The sequence below is a fragment of the Daktulosphaira vitifoliae genome, unplaced genomic scaffold (assembly GCF_025091365.1).
Source record: "Daktulosphaira vitifoliae isolate Bord-2020 unplaced genomic scaffold, ASM2509136v1 Scaffold_1, whole genome shotgun sequence".
NCBI lineage: Eukaryota > Metazoa > Arthropoda > Insecta > Hemiptera > Phylloxeridae > Daktulosphaira > Daktulosphaira vitifoliae.
Window position 1 is genome coordinate 33,545,765 of NW_026099572.1, and position 22,866 is coordinate 33,568,630.

Below are 22,866 nucleotides of genomic sequence, written 5' to 3' on the forward strand. Positions count from 1 at the left end.
CAATAATAAAATACTGGTTATCAATCTGTCAATATTTTATTAAAAACAATCTTTATTTAATAGAAAAATGTAGGTTCCCATTTACCTTTCAAAAGTTACCATTAAAATCTACGTTAGAAATATTTTTTCTTGCAATAAACTTGACATTTAACATGGTTTACAAAAATTTATTGAATTTTAAAGTATACATTTTTACGAAAAAAAAATATTATTTTAAGAAAAAATGTGAGTGATAGTATACTTTATAAATCATATTCTATATAAATTATTTAAATACTATTAAGAAAGTTGGCGAATACAACAATTAAGTAAATTACATGGAACAATGTCTTAATAATAAATGTCAGAAGGTAAAACTATTGATTCATAAAATTAGATGATTAGTAAAAAGAAATTTGATACTACCCGAGTAAAATGATATCTATTACGAGGCCGTTGAATCTAAATGAAAAGTCTATAATTTATACACATAGGTAAACACCATATTTATAAAGAGTCTGAGGCCTACTATGATTAAACTTCCTATATTACCTGCAATGTAGCAAATTTGAGTAGAGATTCTTAAATTTCATGAATATGATAGAATGTCTAAGCTCAAATATACAAACGTTTAATAGGAAAAATACTTTAATGAAAAGGGATGACGTAAATCTTTATCATAAAAATTTTTACCAATCAAAATATTCTGACATACCATTAAAAACTTATGTAATGCATAGAATACTTAAAATTTCATTCAATTTTTTTCATAACTATCAAATAGAAATGATAAAATTAATTTCTTATAAATTGGATACGATATGTACGGCGTCATGAAATTACTGTAAGGAGTAATGACAAGAGGTTTCTTAAAGTTATTATGAAACATTCCCATTAAAATCATTCGGATCTTGGCACGTAAAATGTCAGGCCTATTCATTAAAACTGATGATCTGGTTAAAAATACTTAAGTTCAGAAATCTCATAATTTAATATTAATAAAAAAATTTAATTTTAACATCCCAACATGAATCAGTTATACATATCAAGTGCTAAACAAATATAATACATATACACTAAAAATGTATAAATACATTATTATAATATCATTATGTAATGCATATTGAATTTTATACTCAGTGTATTGAGAATTTCTTTTTTATTAATATGGAACTATATCACATAGATTTATAATGTCGATCAAGAAATTTTAAAATTAATTGAATTTAAGTGTCAATGTAAAACAATATATTTTCTTTATTAGATACAAACCACTTTCCTAGAATCCTAAATGCAATAATAAGTATACCTTTGTAATCTTCTTAAAGGATTATTAAAATTATAGGAATTCATTATCGTGTACATTGATTGAGGACATTAATTTTAACATTATACTTATAAATCAAAGAATAATCAAATATAAATAAAAATATATATTGTTTAAATATTTTATAAGTGTAAATTATCCTTCAAATTAAAATTAAGTATACAACAGACAAATTTAAAACATTTAATAGCAATTTAACTTAACTGTAACACAGACAGAGAAAGAAAAACCTACAACTTCCTAAGTGTGTTATTGAGTTAGTAGTCAAGTTGTATTGAAATTAATACACTACTTCCAGATTTGAAACGTGTCTAACTATCTAGCACTTAGAGGAAGACATCGGTACAGATTTCCCTTGGGTCACTTCTATGTATACTGAATTAGGTTAGCTTAATATGAGTAGGAAGCATATTATTATTAAGTTTATCAGAGGTTCGCCAATTCAAATTTTTCGATTTTCTAAGGTTTTATAATTTAAGTATTCTATTGTAGTGAAGTCAAGGAAGTACTAAGGTTAAATAATAAAATACACAACGTTTATTATTTATTAATAAATCAGAATGATTTCAAGTATTGATATTGTTATCATGATGATCAAATACATCAACGTCATTTTTTTCATTATATTTGATGTTGTGGGTCAATGACTCGATTATTGAATTAAGTTTGTGTAACAGCTTTTCTTTGTTCACTTAATACTTCATGAACTTCAACTATTCGAAAATTAAGTATTTTTGAAGTATTTGGACTAGAAGTTTATTATGAATTTGCGTATATAAAGGGTTCTGGACCTCTTTATTGATTTAACTACATCATAATAAATAAAAAACGCCAAAAAAGACATTATAATTCATTAATTTTTTTCTTAAAATCTCGTCTTTCTAAGCATTAGAACCAAACTAATGCATGTATTGTGGGTATTTTTTAGGTGGGAGATGGTACTCAATAAAAGTATTAAATAGTCAGTATTTTAGTAATATTGTTAAGTTATGGTTACATTTTCTCATGTAAATGAAAGCCGAAAATTTTTGTTAAATGTATATATATATATATATATATATGGTAAATATATATTGAAAAAAATTTTCACGATTTATAATAGATCATAGGATTGACTTTTAAATATAAATCTAAAATTTATACAATACTAATAGCAACTGGCATAGAAACCACTGCTTACGGATGGTAAAAAACATTTTTAACTAATTTAAACTCATATTTTATAATAAATTATAAAGTAACCATTAAAAGTCGTATCATATAATTATATACAATTCTAAATTTCCTATTTAAAGTCTAACGTGTAAAATAATGAGTTTAATAAATATCCAGAGATCTAATTTCACTATTTTATTATTTGTTTAATTCAAAAATTAAAACAAAAGTAATTTATTATTTTATATTTAATATTTTTAAATATAACTAAGTTAGTTATGCCATTAAGTTATCCATAAATTGAACTTATTATTGACGATTAAGTTATCATATGACAGATTCGGATTACGGATGTACATATTTCTATATTTTTTAATTAGAGACTTTGTACACTACTATAATCAAAATATGTATATATATATCTTGGAAAATGAGAAAAAATTGACACACATAACTTAATCATAATTTTTGTATGTATCAAGTAGTCTTACCTGAATTAAAAAGAAAAACGTCTTACATCGTAAGTTCAGTGATGAAAATTCACGAACTTTATAATTCCTTTGGGTATAGTTTTCTGTATTACTATAAATAAATAGTAAACTGTATAAAACGTAATGAAACCGCCATATTAACTAGAAACATTTATAAAACGTAGACACACTTTCTAATATACTAGACCTATAGACTACAGTTAACAAATGAAAACCTAACATCCATGAAATCATTTTAAGAAGATTCATTTGTCACTAAACTTTCCATTAAAGTTAGCTTCAAAAGATATCAACAACATTTTTATATTGATTTCATAATAATTAACACATAACTACTTACATGATTTTTTTTATGCATATTTTCAGTAAAGTGATAAGAACTGTAGAGAAGATTATAAATTATAACAGTGAAGAAAGTTAAATCATAAATAATATGTTTATGCTCTAAATGTATTTATTATTAAGTAAAACTCCATTTAAAAGTATAAAAAAAAAATTAAATAAGTAGTGAAATTAAATTTTAATTACTAAACAAATTCATCTTTAATTTTCGAAAATTATTTATTTAGATCAAAAAAGATTTTATATACAGGTTGCCATTTGAGAGATTAAAGTTGATACCCATATAAGGTATAAGGAATAAATATAAAAAACTTGAAAAATTGAGAGAATTTTTTACCTAAAAGTAACAAATAAAAAATTATTAATATCATTATTTTTTGATTAAATAAGTAGTTCACGATAAGTGAACCACCTGTATAATTTTAAGTGCATATTAAATTTAAAATAAAATAAAATGAAATATGTTTCCATTATTTATTGTAATTGTTTTGTTAAATAATTTGTTTTATAAAATTTAAACATTTATTTTCATTATTCTTCTAAACAAATAGTTTCGATTTTAACAACTTAAGTAAATAAGTTTTAATTTGTTGAAAATTTTATATAGATTGTAAATGTACTTTAGTAAGCACATAGACAAAAAAAAAACAAAATGAAAAAAAAATGTACTGTGATAAAGTGTAGTATCAAACATTATTTTTATACCTATGGAAACTTAAAACAGATACTCCTTTATATTTCAAGGAAATTCTTTCCGTAAGCTTAATTAAAAATATCAATGATTTTCAACAGAATTCCATCAATTTTTGGAAAATAAAAAATCATTCATTAGGTAAAAATGTTAAATAAAATACTATTTAAACTTCTTTTAGAGAGATATAAAACCTGTTTTTCTTAATTTCTTAGTAAAATATTCTAAAAAGTGAGGTACTCTTAAATAGAATAGTATAGATTACTTATCAGGTATTAGAGCAATGAAAATAAATAAGTCCCTAAACATGTTTTTTTGACAAACAAGTAAAAGAACTTAAACACAATAATATTTAATACATAGTTTAAGGAAATTCTATAACATGCACACATAAAGTGCTTAAATAATTCTATAAGGATTATTATAAATTGGATATGAATACCAGCAATCACTTGCAGTTTTTCTAGTTGAAAATTTTATTTTAATATTTTCACAAGGTTTTATTAAATAAGAAAAATATAATTTTAAAATGTATAAAACACTTTAAATTTAAGGTCTTAATTCTTTAAAATATTTTCTTTATAACATCCAAAACATATAAACTAAGATAACTTTCTTAAAGTTAAAAACATGAAAGTCTCAAAATTCGAAATATAGTGTAACTATCATGTTTTGACAATTTTACATGTAAACTTAATTTATTTATGTCAAAACCAGATGGATTACTTTTAGTGAAATAAACTCTTTTTTTACTTTCATATAGTAAAATGAAAACTTGAAAATTAGATACAGATGAAGTATGATTAAAATAAAATGTATGATATATCAACCTGCCAACAAAATCATAAATAGAGCAGGGATCAATTTAATGGAATTAAAATTTTTATATTATAGCATTATTAATAATTTGTATTATATAATAATTTAACAAAAAATATATAACATTTTAACTATGATAAAACTTACAGTAATAATAATTGAGATTATGGAAATTAATAGTATAATTTTTTAAAATAGTAACCAGACTATGCTAAAGACAAGGTTAATTTTAAAAATATCTCGTTTATTCCAAACATCTTAATAGATACACTATCTATAATTTAATACTAAATTAAATTAACCAGAATTTTATAATTTTATTAATATTTCTTAATACCTTTAAGATTTAATTTATATGATATGTGCGACTTATTTTCATCATACTTATATTAAAAAAAACTGTATTTCCTAGCTATTTTTTATTTAATAATGTAACATGACCATGTTTTGCATGAAAGTAAATAGTAAAATGATTAATGGCGTGTTCACTCTAAATTTTTGTTACTCTATGTAGTAACATGATTCTATTTAATTTTATTGAGAGATCAACATTAATATTAGGAATTTTATTACAACCCTCGAAATAAAGTTTAAGTGATTTTTGTGTATAAAAATTTTAGAATAACTTGCATCTTAAATAAAGATGAAATGTTAGACGAAAAATTACAACAAATCTACAAAATAAAGAAATAAAAGAAAATTAGTACAAGAACTCTATTTAAATTTTTTTTTTATCATAAAATCGTAAATGGAAAATGTATAGAAATATTTTATATATTACCAAATTAAATTCCCTGATTATGTAATAGTGTAACCCACTTATTTGATCTATAATAAAATTATTTTATTCATAAAAAAAACTTAATTACATTTTATTCTTCAATTATTTAAATATCAAATTTCGTTTATGATAACGTTTTTTTATCTTTTTCATCGTCAACTTTTTATTGTTTTCGTTTTTTGGGGGTTTAACGTTAATAGCGTTATTTGATAATGTTTTTCATCACTGCATTATATTATAGATTATTCAGTTAAAGTATCAAATAATTGACAAATAAAAAATTTCATTATTATTTCTATTTATAGTAATAATTGAATTTTATTTTATCATGTTTTGTTTTTAATATAAAACGTTTATAATATTCCTCCGAAAGTCATTTATATGCGTAATACAGTTTTGAAATGATTTTAATTAAAAACAATACATATTCATTTTTTTTACTTCAAAAAATATATATACATATAGATATATTTATTTATAGAAGAATTGGTCTTTTTTCTATTTAATAAAGTTTAATTTTAAGTACTGGACAGTGTATGAGCTTTATGTAAATGTATAAATTAATTAATCCAAATTCTAGATTTATGGTAAATAGGACAGTAAGTGAGATTTATTTTTATGTTGTTCATTGTAATTATAACTAGTTATAACTGAAAAACAACTTTGAGTGTATTTAATTTCATGGTGGAGAACAGAAAAGCGCATTTATAGATTAATTTAATAAACCATTCATATCTTCATATTAATATGAAGATATTAATATTATACACTTTTTTATTGTAAATAAGTTTGATATGCATATTTTTTAAAAAATTCAATTTTACAAGTGTTGAAATATATTAATAAAAAAGTATTTTTTTTTTTTTTTATCANAAAAATTCAATTTTACAAGTGTTGAAATATATTAATAAAAAAGTATTTTTTTTTTTTTTTATCAAAATACCTTTGTGTAATTGTTAGCCAGTATAGTTAATAATATTTTAAAATCATTTAAATAACATATTTGGAAGTAATAAGCGCTTCTTAAAACTACAATTTTTTCGAAAAAATAATCACGAACATAACAGTGTTAATAAGAAAGTTCAGACTTAGAGTACAAAAATATTTAAAGACCTCCTATTGAATGTTTTATTATGTTTCCAGCGGTTCTATTTTCTTAAATTGAAATTAAAATAGGTTCATCTAGAGAAAATTAAAGAGCGCATAATATACAATAAATTTCTTATACTCCTAATCACCACAAACAGAGAATTACCCTCAAATGAAGCACAACTTATTTATTTTAAGTAAATGCTAGTAAATAGTAATTGCTTATAAATAGAAAAAAAAATTAGATCTAGATGCCGGCTACTTTAAGTAACATGATATTTCTGCGTTTTTATATATAACGAGGATTACAATAATTATAAACATTGCAATATAAATGCAAGGCATGACATGCAATCAAACCAATTGCATATATAGATATCTCATAAACAGAGATGAACCGATACTTTTTGATCCACTAAGTTTGGATTAAATTTATATTGGTGGAAATTGCCTTTCTGTAATCTCAACTTCAGGCGTGGAAGTTCTAAACTTATAATATCCCAAGGAACTTAAGTCACTAAATACGCATCACTAGCTATCTACGCTCAATAAAGCAACAACGACATAACACATGTGACTTAAAAGAGGTTTACGTTAAACGATTACACAAGATTGTTTTTCAGATTATACGCACATAGAATTATTCCATCTTGAATGAAGAATCTCATTTTTTCGTAATATAAATANGAATTATAAATATCATAGAATTATTCCATCTTGAATGAAGAATCTCATTTTTTCGTAATATAAATATACGATGTTTTAGATGAAAAGTCCATGGCAGATAATTCTTAACCCATAATAAAAATACTAAAAAATAGACGAAGGTATAATTGAAGAATAACATAAAAAAAATTGTTTTGGAAGTAATATATTATACTATTATTAATTATACACAATTATAATTAACACGCGTTAATTTTAATTAATAATAAGTGCATATACGAGTGATCTTTATATAACACAGGAGGAATATAAATAACTCAACTGTAAAAAAAATTCCAATAGTATTTTATGATTAAAATATGTCGTGTTACTCTTGGCATTCACTAATTTAAGCTGGCAAAGTTAGTGTTTTAATTCTAATTTATATTTTTAAATGAAACGTAATCCATAATTATTGGTCTTAACAAATAAAATAAACTTTGCATTTAGTTTTAAAACGTTTCTACAATGGTATAGAGTGTTGAATTTAAATACAATCACTCTAATTGATGGTTTGATTCAAATGACAAGTTTTAAAATATGATTTAGGAATTATATTTCATTTCGGTTAGAATTTAATAATTAAAATAATGAATTCAAAATATATTTAGTTATTTTATAATTATATTTTAATCGAAATAAAACAACAAATGAGAAACAACATTTTTATTGAGTTTAATACAGAATTGTAAAGCGATAAAATATTGCAAACAATTTTAAGTTAATAATAGTTTTTTTTAATTATTGTTATTTATATAATTCAAAAGTAGAAATGAACTTTTTCAGTATTCAAAACTCGTTTTTGATTACAATAAGTAGAAAAAATATATTTGTAAGCCCTCAAAACACTTTTATTGATTTAAGTGATTTTTCACAAAAGATTTCCCCGCGTCAATTCGTGAAATCGTTACGATGTTACCGTTTTCCACGGGAACATCAAAATGGTAAAATTAATGTACACATCATACACAGAAATATGTACGCATATGAAACAAAACGGTCTAATTAATTTCTGATTTCGGAACCAACAAAGGATTGCGTGAAAAATATAACACAACATGGTTAAACGCCGCTGCTGTCGCTTCGGGTAAAGGCGCGCACGGTCAGGTGTAAAATCCTCTTACACCGTGTTGACGGCGAGCGCGCAACAGTGTTCAAAAGCACCGCGACGCATCACTACGGACTGTCTAATCACCACTACCCAAAAGAATCAAAAGGGGATCGCTGAACGTTTCGTGTTTTTTATTTGTCAAATTTAATTGTTTTTTGCTAACGCCAGTATAATTCCATCAGAAATTCATTTTTTTTAATGCACAATCCATACATTTTTTTTTAGCGATTGAGTGAAATAAATAAACATTTGTTGCTATTGACGAGTGTTGTTCTCTTGAAATCGGTCGATATTAAACATGAAACTTTAATTATTTAGATTCACGTGCTGTGTGTGACAGTGTTATTCTTGTATTATAAATTAGTTTGCAAAAAGTTAGAACATTTATTGTTGGAAACAAACGAAATTAATTGCACTTGAAAAATAACAGGTAAGATTTAAAAGACGTTCATACATTAATATACACTTCAGAATGTCAATCATTTCATTCGCTTTTTTAATTTCCTGCTATTTATCCACTATGTTTAAAGGTTTTTTTTTTACTCAGATTTATTTTTAAGTAAGCTCTACAACAATTTAATATTCAGAATATCGTTAATTGGCACGGTCTAAGAGTTTATTTTATTTATTTATTCATTTATTACATACTATAAGAGTACCGCAAACACAATTCATCAAACACTTTTAGAATACCCTGACAGCATTTCAATCACTGGCCTCTCACATGAAAGTACAAACGAACTTTTACAGTATACTTAAGCAAACTAACCCAATCACTTTAGGACCATCTTTTAGCATAAATTTGCGTTATATTTTCATATGTAAAACCTATTTAAATTATTTATTGACGTACAACCATTCTCGTGTGGTCTTCTTTTTAACAGCACATACTGTAGTACGTCATGAATTTAAAAAGTAAAACTAATTACGATATGATTGTTCGTTATAAAAGTTTGTTTCACCACTTTTCACGAAGAATAATACCGGAATTTCGCAGTAATAATTAATTTCAAGATTTCCATTTTGCTAACAATGACAATGGTTTGAATGACAAAAATGAGTTTTATATTATTGTTTTGAAGAATTCCGATGTAGTTTTGAACAATTATTTTTCATTTTTGTAGTAATAATTTGATATTTTGTTAAACATTGCATTAGGTTCGAAAAGGCAGAAAAAAAAAACCTAAAAATAATTGTGAGATATTTACCAAAGACATTTCATAATTTAAATTATACATTATAACATAATTTTATATATTATATAAAATGTTTATAGTTTATCAAAAGAAAAAAAATAGTACACTAAAACTGTTCACGGACGATTTGATGAAAATTGAACTGTTATGTTTAAAAATGTATTTTTTCATTAGTCAAAGCGATATACGAAAATGAATTTTTCATTCACCATGTTGTTCGCAATGTTTACACATTGGTTGTTTCTGCTTTTATATCAATGTGTCACTACGCAAAAACTATAAACAATCATCTGGATAAGCAAATAATTGTATTTTAAAGATATGTTGATACTTCACAAGATCGGTGTTTGATTAAAGGTTACAATTTTAATTACGAATAAACAATTATCCAAAATATTGAATAATATAGATGCAACAAAGTGATAGTATCATCTCATTATTTGCAAGCATGACATGTTTACTATTAAATGCATTTGTTTATGTAAACGAAATTCAAAACGACATTACCGAAAACAAAAATTATTAGTGGTGATTAATTGCTTGTGAATCAAATAATTGAGTAATTAATTTAACAACGTTGGATCATCATCGCTCATTACTCTTAAATTATTATCAAATAGTTCGTAATAGTTAATTATTAAATTTTTCATAAAAGAATAACAATTACATGTTAGGTTAGAATGTTTTCATTCATGAATCATTTTTTGTACGTATCCAGGCATAGGTAGCAACCAATACGAAACGATTTTTAATTGAATGACGACTAAAAATCGTGACCGTAATTTAATATTGATATAACTGCTATTGATATACAATATTCATAAAAAATATTTTCCTATGAATAAAAACTTTCAAATAACCATTGGAAGCTCAAAGCACTATAATAGAATATACATAAAGATAATAAATGTTATAAAAAGTTGAATAATTTGTTTATAGAAACTGAGTTAAGATTATGTTTTAGCAGAACATAATTATAAACTTATAACATTAATATCAGGAATTTCGATTTAAATATATTTAATTCATACTTAATCCCGCAATTGGTGCCGTCTACAACTAACAAATTTAATAAACTTAAAATGATATAATTAATTTATTCTACAACTTGAGCCTATTCATGAAATTAAACAAAAAAAGATTTAAAAAAACATGATCTTTCTTAGCTTTGGAAGCTAAGAAAACAACGAAATGAAAAATGCATAATTTACAGTTTGTATGAAATAGTAGAAAAGGCTATTGTACTCCGATATAAATGTTTTGATATACATAATGATATAAAAAGAAAATTTTTTTTTATAGTTTAATGTTTTATAATCAAAACCACCAACAGACACCTGCTAAAAACAATATTTTACCGTTTACTTACTGCGGATCTGCATAAATATATTATTCAATTAAAACGAGGGTGAAATGTTTACCCTCGTTTTTTAATTTAATTTTTTTCTCGTTAGTGAAAAATAATATATATAAAAAGATACTTACTACGATGGTATACAATAACGGTTTATAATAATATCGGTAACATTCAGTGAATCATATACATATTGACCGACAATGATTTAATAATGTATACCATTCACTCACTTGGACGTAGAAAAAGCAACAATCAGTAAACTATTGTTTTTTTGTGGTAGCATCTACGCCTATTTTATTTTTCCGCGATATGAATATGTGATTTATAAAATATTCACTTAAAATGTAACTCTCGCTATGTTAAAATATCAGTATAGTTTTAAATTCAAAAAGATATATCATTTTATATATATTATATATATATATATATAATGATAAAGACCTCAAATTAATTTGAATAAAAAATTGTTGAATTTTTATTGATACCTATTACTGAAAAGAGATAAGCGTATGACTTTTTTTATTAAAAATAAAAATTAATTATCATTATCTTGAATAGAACAGATTTTACGAGAAATGTACTTTTATAACTTTATAGCACCTTTAGTCAATAGCCGAATAAAAATAGACAAGTGATGAATAATAAAAATTGTAAAGAAATATGAACATATCTTTCAGTGTTTTTAACTAAAGTTTTTTTATTGTTATTGTAATACACCAGAGTTATTTGAAAAAAAATGTTTCTCGATATATGAAATACTCGTGACAGATGACACGGAGAAATTTCTAAGCACTCTTTTCTAAAGCTATATTTAAACATTGAGTTAATATTCTTAATATAAACTTGTATAAATGATAATATTTTAAAACAAAAATACTGACAACTGATGCCAATAGATAGCTTTTACTAGAATAAATTAATTTACATAACTAAAATCACTGCATATTTAACATCACATATTACACAAAAACTTTTAATTATTTAAATACTACAATACAGTATTGCAATATTTAAATTCTTCAAAAAATATTTCTACCCCTTTTAAATTATTTCCCCAATTCCTCTTTATTATTTTAATGTTTTAACATTACTAAAACACACTTATTTCATTACTTATAGAATATAATTTTATAGTCTATATATATATAATTTAAAAATATCTATTTGATTTTTTTTAAATCAACTGAAGATCTGTAAAAATAAGAGAAAATTAAACTCAGTTAATGAAAACGAATTTATTTACTAAATACTATATGACGACGATTTTTAAAAACAAATTATAATTAATATGTGTAGATTAATAATTAAAAAATGAATTGAAAATAAATATCACACGAGTATTTTTTAAATAATACGCTGCAATATTTTTGTTTTCAAGTTATCATTAAACACAAAATTTAATTGAAAAATCATTCATATAAAATCTTAAGGAACGTTTTTATCACAAAAACATCTTTTGCTATTCACCTCACAAATAAGTCGGCAATGATGTTAGAGTCCCTAAGTACTAATTATTAACTGACTACTGTACTATATTGCGCAGTATAATAATACTACGCATCTTGTTATTTGTTTTTACACAAACATTTATACGGGTAAAAATGTGCAAAAGTAATCCACAAAACTATATAACCTAACCGCATTGATTACATAATAAATTATGTAAATTCCTATACCATTTATGAATGTTCTGGGAGGTATTAAAGTTTGAGTATTTTTCCTGTTAAAAGTTTTATTAATTTTTTCAATAAAAATAAAAGAATATTTTAGAAGTTTATTAGTATTATATTTACAACTAATAAAAACTGAAAAACACTTTATAGTGATGTGTACGTGAGACACCATTATTAAACTAATGGAAATGTCGTTCAGAAAGAACTAAATGTTATGTGCAGAGCATATCAGTTATATTGCAATGAAGACGAAGATTATTAAAAGCATATAGCGTTTCTCGGCGTTCGATAGCCAGGTCAATAAGCAACCAGAATTCATTTATATTAGTGTTAACAAAGAGAAATTAAAAACAAAAATAAAAATTATACATAGCATAATTATTTTTTCGATAATTAATGAAAAACTAGGTTTTCTCAGTGTTATTTCGTATTAGGTTAAGACTAAAAAAATATGATATTTAGTTATTTTTCAGGAATAATATTCAAAGATTTAGGAGGATGTAAGAAGTAACAATCATAAGTATGTCTTGTAAAATATAATAAATTTTAAATTGTTAACTCCCCGTAAATAATAAAACATTTAAATCAAACTATCTAAAATTATCTATCATATTGTACTTTTTGATTTGCATGTTTACTGATTAATATTGTCATCATTAGATAGTCTATTGGAAATTTTTTTTCAATATTTTTCATAGAAGTGTTTTTATTTTTCCAGTATTTTTGTTAAATAATGACATCAAATCTTTTTTCCTGTACTGATTTTTTCAATTTTTATCCTATTGACTTTTGTTTGTAATAGTAACTGGTACGTTTTAATAGTTATTCTAACTAAATCTTGAAGGCATAAAACAATTTATAGCTTATAAAACTTACCTGATAAGGCCTTGGATTTAATCTTGCCATTCATATATGTCTATTCATGAGGTGAATAAATATTTTTGTGTTTACTTTTTCTTTTGATAGTGGCGTACATTGAGTCACATTATAAGTATGAGTTACTTGATTCCATGAATTTTAAATCTATAATTTCTAAATTTGTTTTCTTGTATATTGCAAAAAGCAATGAAGTAACAATAAATTGATTCCAATTTTAACTTCCACATGTATTATTAAATGCTACAAAATAAGTCACTAAATCTGATAAATCGAAAATATATTTTAGTAAACATCTTTCTACTTCGTTATTACCTTTTATCCTATAAAGTTCATTTTATACAAAACAAAATCCATAATTTTTACTAGCATTTAAAATGATAAAGTTATAAATATTTAATTTACGGTTGTAATAAATATTGCTATCAAATGCAAAAAGAAAACTCAGTATAGCTTTTAAATCGAAATTTACTGATCTGAAATGAAGGACTTCACTTTCAGTTACTTTTTTACCGCTCAGCTTTCATGTTTGTTGTTTCAATTTTTTTTAAACTTATTTCCCACTCTTCTTATAATGTGCTTTTATCTTCTATAATTTTATGTGAATTATATTTTGTACATTAAACTTTCTTTGGGCTAAAAAATGAAAGATTTAGTTATAATTATTACTTCAATCTTCTGAACCCGAATTAAAATATTGTAATGATGATTTATTTTGAATATCTGTTTTATACGGATAAAATTATTATGGTAATCATTTCTATTATAACCATAATTATTTTTACTTGTATTTGAAGTAAATGTTTAAATGTTGTTTCTTGTATAATCTTTACACATCTGCAGTAATTTTTTATCTTTAGCAGTCATATTTCTAAAAATCAAACTACATAATGTCATTCTTAATTTAATTATTATATATCAACTTTTTATTTAACAAAATCAATTTTAAAAACAATTTATAACGTCGATATCCTATTCAAAGTAAAATGTTACTGGGCAAACATGTTAATTACTGATATAGATAATAAAATTTTGATATCTACGTCCGTGATGTTAAATTAAATGATTGTGATTAAACATAACGACAATTGTGATAAATTTGCTTATCAGTTATAGGATAGATACTAAAGTAAATACACCTGACCACTTCATAATATGACGTAACAACAATATTTCATATGATGTGCCCAACTTTCGGCCAAGTTTATTTTAATATATAAAACAATATACACAAAAATTACCCTTAACGTGTGTGCGCTTATCAATCGATATGTAGCACTATTTTTCATCTTCTATAAAGTAATTTTATGATTTTTACATAGCCGTGAATAGCTTATATAATTATAAATGTTATTATGCAAAATAATTTTGATTTTTAATGAAAGCTAGTGTAAATGATTGTAAGGAAAACAACACATTAAAAACAACAAGATATTATTGCTTTCAAAGCACATAGCAAGTTTTACATTCAACAATTAACAATGACTTTATAAATAAGTGTATTCATTGCATAAATTCAATTCGATTACCAACACAACACATCTATTATCACTAATATTTATTTTATGACTAATTATATTAAATGTTTCCATTTTGTACCATTTTCAGATAATAAAAAAAAAATAAAAATGAAAATAAATAAGTCCTAATCAAAAATTAAACTTATCAAATTAAATAATTGATTAATTATGAAATTTATTTTAGTAAAATTAATCGATAGAATTTCTGAAGTATAAGTTATTAATAGTCAAACTATGCCTAATAGTCTGCAGAGGCTAAATGTTAATGTTGTTAAATACCAGAAAATTAACTACGTACCCGTGAAAATCGCACATTTTACAGTAATAATGTTTTTTTAATATTCTCAATTTCAACTGTGACGTAGAATAAAATATTAATATTTTTTTTAGTTAATTAGCAGGTTTAAAAAGAAAGAATCATATTCCAGAACACAATTTTTTTTCAAGATTAAATATAAAAATTTTAAATTTAGTAATATTCATCTATAGAATAACAGTAGCTTATAATAATACTTACGGTCAAAGTAAAAATCTTTAGGTTAATTTAAAATATTTATAATTAAATAGATAAGTTTTTATCTTTTATAATAAAACTGTCATAACTGAAGTATCAAAGGACTTTTAAAAAATATTTATATAATTGATAGTTACTTTTATTATTAAAATATTTTTGTACTCTTGAGTGTTTAATTTAAAACAGTCACATTATAAATAAAATTTCACATCAACTATTAAAGAATTATTATTTGTTTTGGATCTAGAACAGATAAATTAGGAAATTATGTAATTTACGAGATATCTTCTTTAGAAGTTCAGTTTGCTAAATTGTATTAATCAATTGAAATTATATGCTAACATTGACTTCATAGCAACCAGGTTTAAAAACTCCATTGAGACCTTTAAGACAAGTGTTAAAAAATTTAAACGCAGATAAAACGGTTTTCTATATGAAATAGAAAATATAGATTTTCTCAGACAGCTATTATTTATTTAAGACCATGGTGGTCCATAAAAAAACAATTATGTTAATGAGTTTTGAACTGGACATTAAAATACATAATAACTGTTATTAATGCAGCAACAAGATAATTTTATTTATATAATAGATTATTTAAAGTGAATATACATTTAATTGAACTACTTCCATAATTCAATAATGTAAGTTAAGTTAGTGAATAATATTTCAAGTCAAATTACTTATTAAAATAATTCTTTGAGGCACACTTTGTTAGAGTTCTTTTGAGATGATTTTCTATGAATTAATCTAACGAAAATAATTACTAAAAAATAAACTGCGATCAACTTTAATTATTTTTAGTGCATAAAAATTAATTGAAATTTAGGGATTGTTCATTCATAGGATTACTTTTATATAAGCTCAAGATAGTTTAAAAAATTTGTAGGAGGGGTAAGAGAGAAGTAAATAATCCATTATCATTTTATTCCATTTTAGTCGTGCCCTTAGACACAATAATGTTTTTAAAAACGTCATTTTTTTCTGAATTTGTCATGAGTAACCATAGCTTACAATCAAAAGATATACCTTTCTCTTTATTGTATTTTATTTTTATGTTTAACTTCTTTTTGAGTAGAAAACTATTTAGGCGTGGGCACTTTGAAAATAATGTGTTTAATAATAATTTTCCCGATTCATTTTGTACACTTCATAAAGAAATCAATTATTTAATTTGTTCAAAATATTCATAAAATTTAGATAAAAATTAAAATATTATAAATTGTTTATGAATTCAACTTCTTAGTTTTTTATTTAATAAATGTATCACGTATAAACTTATTAAGTGCCAAAAAGATTAATGAAGTGAAGCGTTAATTTTTTTTGAAATTTCGATGAATGAAAACAGCAGTATGTCAAGTGAACCCAATACTTAAAAAAATGCATTGGGCGAACGGTTATAGAGAGTTTGTTATAATAATACAGATTAAAATATTTTACGTCAGTAGAAATTTTAACAATGAATATGTCATTATAATATTAATACTTACAAAATTATAATTCCATAACGGTTATTATAAATAATAAAACATATTTTTCATGAAATAAATAAAAAATGTTCCCGTATTCAACTTAGAAGCAAGAGAAAACAATATTTCTTGGGCGTCAACGAGAGATAACTACTTAAGTAATAATAGAAATAATTTGAAAGCGAAAAACAAATGATGGAATCTTCGAGGAGACCTCAGGGAATGGTACGTGAAGCAAAGAAAATGTATTGTATGAAAATATTTTGAATGGTACGGTAGTATTTGAGAGTTTGCTAGTGTGCTGGTATACCGATATCTTGTCATGATTCGACGTACACAATAACAATATGCGAGTGAGACGGAAAACCGATTTTTTCTTTACGAGTCCGCTTTTAAAAAAGAGACCAGACTAAATTACATTTTCCTCTTTATATCAATATAACATCGAAAAAAATCAGTGTAGCAAACAATGGCTTAGGCTTTTAGAGAGTTTATGATATTGACGAACATAACATTTTATTTATATTCATTCGTTGCTATTGAAGTGTCAAAATCGCCATTTAATTTACACTAAACATGGAGAAAAATGAATGGTAGAATGGATGCGCAGAGTAAGACTGTAAGACAAAATAAAATATTAAAACTTCAATTTTATCTATGCGTACCCTTGTTTTAAAACTGCGATACCATAAATCTAATTAATTAAAAAACCCTTTTCAAAAAATGTTTATAATTGAATTTTTATTTTTCAAAAGAATAGAAATTTCATCCGTTACATTTAAATAAATTAAATTAACACTAAAATAAAATGAGAAATGCAAATAAGTTTAATAGAAAAACATAAATTATTTAGTTATAATTTGACTAGCTTTCTAATTAGCTAAAATGAGTTCGAATATAATACAGCAGCTACACTCAAGGCTGTCTATTATGTCGTTAAAATGGAAATAGCGCTACTAAAACAATTATATAAACAATGTACAACATATGTCGATGATATTATCAAACAGTATCAATATTAATAAGGTTTGCACGTGAATTAAATATAAATAGATAGCGTTTAATACACATAACCGAAACACATGCAGTCTATACCACTAGGCTTTCTGATATTTCCTTTACTATCTAAATAATCGAGTCCGAGCTTAATTAAATTCTACGGTTAGCCTACAAACATGTACGTTCAATTATCTCTACATAATCCTTGTTATACACATGAACAGTTTTCTGCTGTAAATATTATTGTCACACTACTGAATTGATACCATAAATAAACAGCGTGGAGATTTAAGAGAAATCTTAAATTGCATTTGCTTGTCAGAAAATCACCGGCAAATAAATTATGCGATCACTTTTTATTAATTCACACGTACTTTATGTTTATTCAGTAAGCTGTTAAGCAATCTCGCCTGCAACCACAGTTATAAACTTTATGAACAATGTATATGCATACTTGTACACTGTAATTGCACTAGTCAACGCGAGCTTATGTGAATCATCATTTACCAAATTTGCAATACGCTGCGCAAATTAATTAAAATTGTTTCATATTAAATTTCCGTATGAATATTTAGTTGTCATGTGTCTCAATTCACAATTTTGTCAAGTGTGGTTCTTTGGGAGCATAGCGTTCGGGCTATATTATACACACTGACACAAGGATAAATTAAATTAAAAAAGAATCAGTTATGAAACGATAAAGTTCCATTAAATCTCAAATATGTATATAGCCGAAAGCTTAGCGTTCATTATTTTTTTTAAACATCGTTTAAAACGAAAATAAAGTGCTAGAAATAATAACGTTTCTTTAATATATATATAGGTTGGTCGGTTTATTATAAACCACTCTAATACTTTCAAAATAAATAGAATATTGAAAAAAATTTGATTTATAACAATTCCATATATTTCTTTATTTATCATACCTTATAACTTAAAAGGGTGTCAACTATTTTTTTAATGACAACCATTATTAACAACATATTTTCTTGTGTTTTTCTCATTGATGGTGTCTTTACAAGCTGGCCATAATACCCCCGTCCCATTAGTTTAATAACCATCTTTGACACCCTAGCTTGTGAAAGGGAGCCACCACCATGTATAGTATTTTAAGTTTGGGAAATAAAAAGATATTTTTTAATTTTCAAAAAATTAAAGAAGCGTTTTTAACTCTTTTTTTTTTTTTAATTTAGATGGATTGATAATAATTTTACGATAGGTACTTATTGAGTTACAAGCATTTTAGTACATAGCGTGTGGATACAACTCGTACTGGTGAATATTCATAATGCATACTCCACTCATAGGACATTCTGTATATGTTTTTACATCTTCCGAGAGTCACCTACGACACTCGCAGTTTTTTTTTAAATCCTACATCATTGTTTATTTTAAGGCTTACAAAATAATAATAAGTTTATTTAATGTTAAGTTGGATTCATAACGGATATTGCAACTTTTGAATTGCTTAAGTCCACAAAACTATAACTGTGACGACATTATTAATTCAATTTTTTTCTTTTAAGCTTATTCTTTTAGCTAGTGAAGAAAACTCCGAGGAATTTTTTATCATCTATAGAAATAATCAAAATGGCTTTTAAAAATTAACGTCAACATCTCATTTATTAATCAAAGTACGCGCATGGGTAGTAAAAATTTGTACAGTTTGATTTTAATAATATTTTTTCAAATATTACTCCACAATGTCGTCTGTATGTCGGTCCTCAATAGGCTAATAGCTAACTGATAGCTACCAATATTCTCCAGAAGTTTATTGCACTCTATTACTGCGAGAAATATTTGAGGCGATTTCAATTTGGCGCTGATTGACTACAATAAAAAACGACCAAGTTGACTATGATTACTTAAATTGTTTGGAAAACACTTTCTTTACCCATTTGTTGTTATTTCTATCTTTCGGCTCACATTTATAAATACTGGTGGCAATTTAATGTTTTACGATATTTTATCCAATCCAACTTAATTTTATAACACACTACCACGTGATTAAACATTAAGTAATATATATCGAGTGTCAAAATCCAATTATGCTTTTATTAATTGAGAATATTTTACATACAAATCTAGATTCAACAACTCAATTCCTTTAATTGAAACTGACTGATGATACTCCTCATAAATTATTTCTATTTTAATAATTTCATTCATGATGACCCTATGCACAATACTTACGACGAACTTAAGTAACTTATAATACGTGTCCAATATTTTCAATTTAGTACACTTTAGTGAAATTTGTGTTTTGTTCGTAGAGGAATAAAGGCCATAGAAAATTATGTGTTACATTAAATTATATCGAATATAAACGAATTACTTTAATGAATAAGGACCTCAGATTTATTTTTATGAGCAATACATAAGCGATAATATCAATTCGATATTCGATATATATGAACACGTTTGGCACTACGATTTCATACGACTAATTATAATTATACTTATGAAATAAAAAATTTGAATTCATTTGGAAAAATATATAGCTTTTAAAAAATATTGTTTCTAAGACTACAGTACTCCGAAATTAAAAATTTTTAAATACAGAGTTTATTCAGGATTAACAAAAAAATTACAAAGAATAAACTAACTTGTCGACTAATATTTGATAAGCATTTGAGTTTTCTACATAAGTACTGTACATTGTACTTTCAAAATATTTGATGAAAGACGTTTTTTTTGTTTTCATTTTTATTTACTCCTTAAATAATAACTTCTAACAACAATATTGACTATTGAACAAAATTTAACAAAAAACCTTTTATTATCAATATGAAAATCGAATATTTCTCATGTATAACATAAAAATTTGATAGTAGTCTTAACTTGTTTTCATACTCAAGTATAAATATAACATGTATAAGTTAGAATAATGCCTAAAAATTCAATTTTACCGAGCTCAAGTGATTTCGCTTTCTCAAAAGAAAAAATGTATTTTTATTTATAAAAATAAATAATGGAAAACCAACCGAGCCAAAGTTCGATTCTTCTAACCTCAGTTGTTGTAACGGATGTTTAACATATTTATCAGCCAATAGTACTATAGAAATTTCAGAAGGATATTAAAACTTTTTTTTTATCTAAATATCTTACAAGGAAATGTTTGACACGTCGCTTTCTACATTGAAATTCTATACTATTGGTTTTTTATTTTGTTTCTCACGATAATCGTCGATCGGGTCTCTTTGAAATATTGATATTGTAAAATATATTTTCTTGTTATTCATAACATGTTTATTTCTACTGTGTTCCACCAGTTCATTACACTTAATATATAATAATTTGAAACAAGTCATCATCAATTAAAGGTTTACAGGTATTTTCTGTGTACCATTCAATTGATGCAAGTCTCTTTTTTGTTAATTGAGAAAATAACGTTCAAAATTTTAAAACGCCGAAAAAAAATCTTTACCAAACTAAAATTTTCATATAAGATTAAATGTAGAGATTTTATGTATATAAAACAAATTAAAACTATGTTTACAACTTTTGATAACAATTACACTGAAATATAAAAAAAATGTAATTCTATTTTTAGGAATTTATTATATATATATATATATATATATNTTTTTAGAAAAATATGGTAAAACAACTAAAAACTGAAAATAAAGCAGGTAAAATAAGGTTGTTATAGAAATAGAAAGTGTATAGAAATTTTCTGACATTTTTATCTTATAAATGGTTATCATTCAATCATAATAACTACAATTATTTTTGTAATACTAAAATTTATTATATAAAACTTCTTACATTTATCATTATTTCATATGTATTTCAGCTGACTTACTTGGTTATTTTCCAGTTCAATTCTGAAAAAAATTAACTAGCCTTGTTTTTTACATATACTCCTCAATTTTAACATATTACATAAATTGTGGCTTTTGTTACCTGGTAATGTCGAATTGCCTACATATTTTTGAATGGTAAAATTCTAAATACAAGTACAGAAAAATAATTCAATCAGTACTACATTAATCGCGTGACACTATCATCAGTTTACCGACTATGTGTACATAACATACGTGACGACATATTGAATAATTGTAGATCAAATATTAATGAAATATTCAAACATGTTGACTACGAAAGGGTTGATATTTCGTTTTTACCGAACAAAAAAGTTAATGAGTAACGAAAATTTAGTTGGGTCAAAACAATAAATGCCTTTATATATATATGTATTCTTTTTAAAGTTGTTTATTTAAAACAGGACAATACTACGTTTTGGTATTTAACTTATTGGAAAACTATATGGACGCTAATCATTCAGCTGAATGAATGAATATAAAACACAATTCGGTTATGTATAAAAATATTGTTAAAAAAAACTTTTTAAAATGGATTTAAATCGGTGAAACTTTGAATCGTTATTCAAAGTTTCACCTTTAAAATTAATACATCACGTATACATAACCTACTAATTTTGGCCATTGTAAGAATTACTCAAACAAAAAAGCCTAAAAAACCACTCCATTAATTATAAAGTCAAATTGCTTGGTAGAAAAAAGTTTTTTTTATAAAAGAAAATACGATGTTGAGTAAGTATCCAGTAAAGAGCAGAAATAAAAACTAAACTGTGTCATTTTAATAAATACATGCATTTGGTCATTGATCTAAAAGGCAATAATGAAAAATTAACAATTGTCATAATATTTATTTAAATTCTGTAACAAAATTTTGACATCGATGCCAAATCTGGTTTGAGATTTTGTCTATCGCATCATTTTTGAGATAATGACTAATTAGTAATTAAC

General features: G+C 24.3%; 2 protein-coding genes across 4 annotated transcripts in view; one reads left to right on the plus strand and one right to left on the minus strand.

Annotated features, from left to right (window-relative positions):
- Positions 1–22,866, minus strand: part of LOC126894265 (14 kDa phosphohistidine phosphatase-like) — a 93,176-nt gene that overhangs the window by 12,262 nt on the left and 58,048 nt on the right. The gene's annotated exons all lie outside the window — the stretch shown is intronic.
- The window catches only part of LOC126894255 (arrestin homolog), a 69,908-nt gene continuing 55,555 nt past the window's right edge, over positions 8,514–22,866 (plus strand). Inside the window, exon 1 of the mRNA XM_050665134.1 lies at positions 8,514–8,920. The gene's annotated coding sequence lies outside the window, so the exon portion shown is untranslated. The remainder of the gene's footprint in view (positions 8,921–22,866) is intronic.